General features: G+C 39.1%; 1 long non-coding RNA gene across 1 annotated transcript in view; it reads left to right on the forward strand.

Annotated features, from left to right (window-relative positions):
- Positions 1-602: 602 nt before the first annotated feature.
- LOC106892674 overlaps positions 603-6,665 on the forward strand; it is a 15,413-nt gene continuing 9,350 nt past the window's right edge. Inside the window, exons 1-2 of the long non-coding RNA XR_001412928.1 lie at positions 603-823; positions 1,452-1,598. This is a non-coding gene — a long non-coding RNA (uncharacterized LOC106892674). The remainder of the gene's footprint in view (positions 824-1,451; positions 1,599-6,665) is intronic.

Genomic DNA, 6,665 nt, shown 5'->3' on the forward strand with positions numbered 1-6,665 from the left:
ATGAAGATAGCTCTTGGGAGGCTTCACAGAGCTTTGTGAGTTTTTCCGTTGTTACCAGTAAAAAAACATCTGACATCTTTTTTTTTTTTTTTTCCTTTAAAAAAAGAAAGGCAAAAACCTAAAGTGAAAAATTAAAAGGCTGCCTGTCAAAGTGAAATGTAGCCTAGTTACAGTGTGACATGAGTTTGATTTAGTGGTATCCAGTCATTGCCTGTGGGTAACTGGCACTTTCCTACAGCAATTTTTCCTTCTTTTATTTTTAGCTCATTTGAATGCTTATGAATATGGGCACCCTATAGACCTAGACGTGTGAGAAACACTGCATGGAAACAAACAACACAGTTACTCACACCACAACATCGTCCAGCTGGATTTGGTTGGGAAGAAAAACAAGGGGAATGTCATTCCTCAGCCTGCTAGAGGCTGATCTCTGGGGGCCTCTGGTTCTTTTTCCCTGCTCTGTTTTTGCTATTAGTTTTATATTAGTAAAAACAATCTTGGTATACTATCTCCCCATCCCTAGGTAAAGAAGTAATTTCCCCTTCCTTATTTCTCACGCTGACCCTGTTTTCTTTTTCTTGTTTTTCAGTGGAGAAACTTGCCTGCAAGGGACAACAGAAGAGAACATGTGGGCTCGAGTCTGTGGTGGAGAAGGGAATATTAAACCAGGGTCTCCCCGCTCCTGAGGGCAGTAGCTCACCCAGCACTAATGGGAACACTGCACTGCTTGTGACTCTCCACCTCCAGCTGAAAAAGACTTGTTTGCTGCTCAGTTTCTGAAAGAAAGATGCTGGCACCTTTCCCCTCTGGAGAACGGATGGAGGTATGTCCCTGAAAATCCCTGAGGAAAGCCCTACATCTCCATGCCTGTTGGCATTTTCCTGGGGAACGTGGGGTACAGACCCTGCTCGGAGCTACAGGCTTCAGCTCAGGTTGCCTCCTCGTGTACCTCGGAGGCATCTTGCACAAAACAAAGCTGCCTGCATGCTCTCTGAGCTCAGCTTCCAGAGTCACTGGCAAAAATGCACCCACCAGGTAAGGGTCACCTCCTTGTCAAGTGGCAGTATAAAGGCTGAGGAGCCAAGTGCTTTGAACTGAGTCTTACCCAGCATGGCCCAAATAGACCTTTGGGGAGAACCTGTGGAATCGGGCTGTGGAAGCAGGTCTGGTATCAGTGTGTTGTGATGCTCATTCGAGAAGATCTCATTTGAGTTGGGAACCATAAATTCCACCATCAGCACTTGTACAACTTTTTCTTTGCCTTTCTGTCCTGGTGGCTTCGCTGAGCACCATGCAGCTGAAAATGTACAAGGCTGACTGGGTCTAGCTTTCACCTACCGTGATATCACTGTGTATCACAGTAGGTGATAGATGAGGTATTTTATCTTGGGGAAGTTAACTTTTGCAGCTAGACTTTGTTACTCATTTCCTTCTCCATTATTGCATGCTAGGGCAAATGCATCCCTGCTCATGTCCTCAAACTTCTTGGAAGTACCTAGAGAAAGAGTGTGCGTGCCTCTAGCTTCAGTGTAGATCTGAGAACAGGCAAGAAGACAATCAAGGATGAAGCTGGAGAAGTTCTACCTCAACAAAATACGGTATCGTCTTCTTGGACTTATTTAATCAGGGGCTGGAGTTTTTTTAAGAAAAAAGTTTCATTCTGCTTAACGTAAACCTTAAATAAGCTTAAGATTTCAACCTGAAATAGTCCTTAAGATTTCTGCAGATATTTTCCTACAAAATAGCATGGCTTTTGTCATTTTTCTAGGTAACAAGCCAAAGCATAAGGTCAGTGAGAATATTGTACAGGCGTTGCTGTAACACTGTTCACAAGGGCAAAAGGGGCGCTTGAAAAACTAGGTGGGTTATGGTGTTTCATGGGTTGATTCATGTAGAAATTTCCTTGTGTTTAAATGATTCTAGCTAGCATACAACTTTATTGCTTACAAAATAAATCCCAACTGACTTCCAAAGTGCTACTGGCATGGGGCACAGTTGTTATTCTAATGCTCTTGGCTCAAACATCATTTTTGCACCACCAGGGAATCTATATGTAACATTCTTTTATTACTCTTGACCTTCCAAAAACAACATGGGAAGATGACAAATGACAAATGCAGAATCTCCCAGATATCAAGCATAATTCCTTAAAATTTGAGCCAAGGCCTGCTTTTCAGTGAACAGCAGGACAGAGGTAAGCAGAAAAGCAGAATTTTGAAGAATTTAAATGAGGCTCATGCTGCCCTAAATGCTGCTTTTGTTGTTTTTTCCCCAGTCTTTGTGCCACTGAGTATTTTGGAATTGGGGTTTTCAAATCATTAAAACATAAAAGAAAACAGCAAATGCTTCTAACTATAGAGAGATTTGTGAAATAATGAATCAGCATGGTCTGCAAGAGCCTTTTGACTAAGGAAAGCATATAGACATTTAAACACCCATTGACAATACAGGCAAGCTAGGGGTGATGCAAAGGGGGTATAGCACACCACTGACCTGTTTGAGCTGCTGCTAAACTTCAAGACCCGCTCATTGACATACCTGAGCTGGATCTTCAAAATGTTCTGCTCTCTGCATGAAGTCCCAGCATGTTTTCTCTCAATTTCTGACTTTCATGGCTATAGAGATTAGAAAAATGCATTACGGAGTATAGGGGAAACTCAAGAAAAGCACCGTAAGAACCCAAATTTTCACCATTTCTCAAAACTAGATTTAATTTTGAATCTCAAAAGTTGCATTTTTGAGTGATATCTGGACACCTTAAAAATGCCGAAGTGCCGTAATAACATTAAAAGATATTAAAAAGGAGAAAAGTTCAGGTGAAGCAGTATCACTAAGACTGTTCTCCTCTCATGGAAATTCGTGTGCAATTTTGGGAAACTGCTGACTTGAACAGCTGACAAGGTATTTAGCCAGTTGATATCTGTTACATTCCTTCTGTCAGGACAAATTTTATCATTTGTTATTTTTAAGTATTGACAGTACTGAACTGTGTGTAAGAGGAATGGGCATAACTCACAGCTATGTGAGCTTAAAAATGAAGTGGAAAATCCAACAGGCAGTCATGTACATACGTAATGTTGACTTCAATATTGACAGTACTGAACTGCGTGTGAGAGGAGTGGGCATAACTCACAACTGTGAGCTTAAAAATGAAGTGGAAAATCCAACAGGCAGTCATGTACATACGTAATGTTGACTTCAACATTTTTGTAGACAAATATATTTCCCCACTTCCTAAAAATATGTTCCAAAGCATATTAAAAGATATAACTTTGAAACTGAAACACTAGAACTGAGGTGAAGTTAGCTAGTGTGGTGTATCAGCAGAAGACGCTAAAAGAACCTGGGAAATAGAACAGTGATGAATAATAGAATCCTGAGGAAAGTTAAGGATGAAATATCCAGCTTCATAACCTCCCCCCTCAAAAAAAGGGAAAAAACTCACCCAAAAAAAACCCCTCTTTGTTTGCAATCCTGCTACAGCTAGCTATTATTTACAAAAGGATTTTAGGGGTTCTTTTTGTTCTGCTTTCGGTGGGGTTTTTTTTGTTTAATTAAAATCACTGTAAATTAGAGATCAGTGAGCCTTGCTTCAATGTAAAAGAAGTTAGATAAAATGATAATTAAATTTAGTTTTAAATACTGTAGTCCTGAGCCAAATTGGCTATTTAATGAGAACTAAAAGGGATCTCAAAAGATCAGGAGTTAAAAATGTAAGAGTGCTTTTGGTGTTTTTTTTTAAAATTAAAATCACTGTAAATTAGAGATCAGTGCTGCTTTCGGTGGGGTTTTTTTTGTTTAATTAAAATCACTGTAAATTAGAGATCAGTGAGCCTTGCTTCAATGTAAAAGAAGTTAGATAAAATGATAATTAAATTTAGTTTTAAATACTGTAGTCCTGAGCCAAATTGGCTATTTAATGAGAACTAAAAGGGATCTCAAAAGATCAGGAGTTAAAAATGTAAGAGAACATAATCTTATGAGGAACACAAAGCACATCATTGACCTCTGACACATGTTCACTATCCAAAGCGATATGGATTACCTTAATTTACTAAACACTTAAAAGGGATGTAAATTGTCATGCTTCAGAGCTAAGCCCAATTTCTAATGAATGGAACAAAGAAATACTGTAGTCCTGAGCCAAATTGGCTATTTAATGAGAATTAAAAGGGATCTCAAAAGATCAGGAGTTAAAAATGTAAGAGAACATAATCTTATGAGGAACACAAAGCACATCATTGACCTCTGACACATGTTCACTATCCAAAGCGATATGGATTACCTTAATTTACTAAACACTTAAAAGGGATGTAAATTGTCATGCTTCAGAGCTAAGCCCAATTTCTAACGAATGGAACAAAGGAAAGAAACTTTCGCTGTATATTCCTGTTGTTCCTTCATTGCCTGTAAGGTAACTTCTTGGGATTTTTCTCTAGTACTAATTTCTGTCAGGAGCAGGTTGCTGGGGCTGATTCTGGCAGATAAGTAAAGTCACACTTTGGCTGTGCACATGTACGAGGCAAGGTGAAGCAGATACGGTGCAGAAACAGAAAAGATGGAAAAAAGAAATATTTCCCCCTTTGAGAAACTGGTTACAGCACTGGCACGTCCTCCAGGAAATCTTTGTATCCCTGCTGTCCTCCTGAAATGCCCTAGTTCAGCCACTGGAAAGAACACACATCCCACGTGGCCCATTAGCAAGGAGAAGAATTGGGAAGCACACACAGAAGGAAAGAGCATCCCACAGGCCCTTTTATATTTTTTTTTGTGCTTTGTGCAGGATTCACATCAAAGGGAGTTTTTCTTTAAAAGTATGCTGCTTGTTTCTGTAAAACCTTCTTTGTGAGAATACTAATATTCTTTCCCTAGCAAGGAAACAAGGTGGGCTTTTTTAAGCTTTAGCCAATGATCCAGTTTTTTTCAGCTCCTTTCCTATAAAGTTGTTCTGAAACCCCTAAGTGCACAAACAAGCTAATAGCAAGGAAACAAGGTGGGGTTTTTTTAAGCTTTAGCCAATGATCCAATTTTTTTCAGCTCCTTTCCTATAAAGTTATTCTGAAACCCCTAAGTGCACAAACAAGCTAGATTGTAGTAAACTCTCTTATAGCAGATTCTCATTTCACTAGAGTCACAAGCAATATATTTTTATCCATATATCCAGCACCAAAGGGCTCTGATATGGTAATTTTCGACTCCTTTACTTCCTTTTCTCCTCCTTCCCTTCTATTGATCTGAATGTATTTAAAGCAAGAGACACACGGCAGTGCGTATATGTGTTCATACTGGAGAGCTGCAAAGCACATCTGCTACACCCACCAGAGAAAACCAGAGACTAGGACTGGTTTAGGATATATTCAGGCTGGTCTGTTTCATCAGGAACAGCAGCTGAGAAGACAACTCCTCTAGAGAGGACCATTCACGCTGCTCTCTGCAGGATGGTTTGCTGGTACCACCTTTTTTTTAATTGCCTTACCTGCCTTATAAAAGGCACCTACAGCTATCATGGACCCCTTGTAGTCAGCTGAATAAGCACAGTTTCTAGTTTTTAATGTGATTCCTTTCATAGCTTTTGAATTTCCTGTCGACTTGGAATTAATATTTTGGTAATACTTTCACGTACTGTTTTCCAGGGGCTCATACGCATTTATTTTTTCATAAGCTGCTGAGTCAAATTAAAATTCTAACAGATCTTTAGTTCCCTGGTACCTAAGTTGCTTCTGAAAACTTTAAGCTGTAACTTGTTACATTTAAAAAAAAAAAAAAAAGTTCAGATGTGCAATTTTAACAAAAAAAAAGGGGGGGAGGATTGAAGTTGCAAATTTTGACGTTCATCCTACTAAATGAAGCAGGATTAAAAGACAAACAGGCCTAAGGTCTATGTAAGCATCGCAATCAGAAGAGGCAACTCTTTGTAATGTAATCACAGCTACGGTGCAGAAAATTTCATCTCGAGTAAGAGTGGGAATATCGAAGAAAGTATTTTAATTTTTCTAATACCTCATGTAACACAGAAGCAGCCCTGGGATGCACATCTGAGACTGCATAATCCGGGAATTAGCTAAAGAGACAATGGCAGTAAAGATTTTTTAATTCAAAAAGCCGGGTGCTCAAACCACACAAAAACTGCTAAGAAAGTGCTACAGAAAGATGAAGTGAACAAACTGCTGGCCATGTAATTATTCTCGCAGCAGGCTCATCAAACAATTCCCAGCATGCCCTCCTGCCTCTTCTGGGGATGTTTTGACTAAATCTAGCAAAATAATAGCTGCAGTCACCTCCTTTCACAGTCACTTGCGATACAAATTGGATGCAGTGTCAAGTCCTTGAAGGAATTGATGGTTCTCAGCAGCGGTATTTGACTATCAGATGCAAACCACCTGGCAGACGTGCAAACCTTCTGAAGGCAATTGGAAAAAAACATCCTTTTTTTTTTTTTTTTTTTTTTTTTTTTTTTTTTTTTAATGGCACAGTGTTTGCATATCCTAAATCTCAGGTTTTTTCCTATAATTTCTTAATCCTGTTATTGTGTCAGATAATCACTGAATAGTCTTACTTTAATTTTCTTCTGCTATGGTTAATTTAGATCAAAGGTTTAAATCTGTTAGCTCCTGCTCTAGAGTCCTCTACTGGGTTACTTCATGATATTCCTCTCTACAGAGCCT

The sequence above is a fragment of the Calidris pugnax genome, unplaced genomic scaffold (genome assembly GCF_001431845.1).
Source record: "Calidris pugnax isolate Ruff unplaced genomic scaffold, ASM143184v1 scaffold42, whole genome shotgun sequence".
Lineage (NCBI taxonomy): Eukaryota > Metazoa > Chordata > Aves > Charadriiformes > Scolopacidae > Calidris > Calidris pugnax.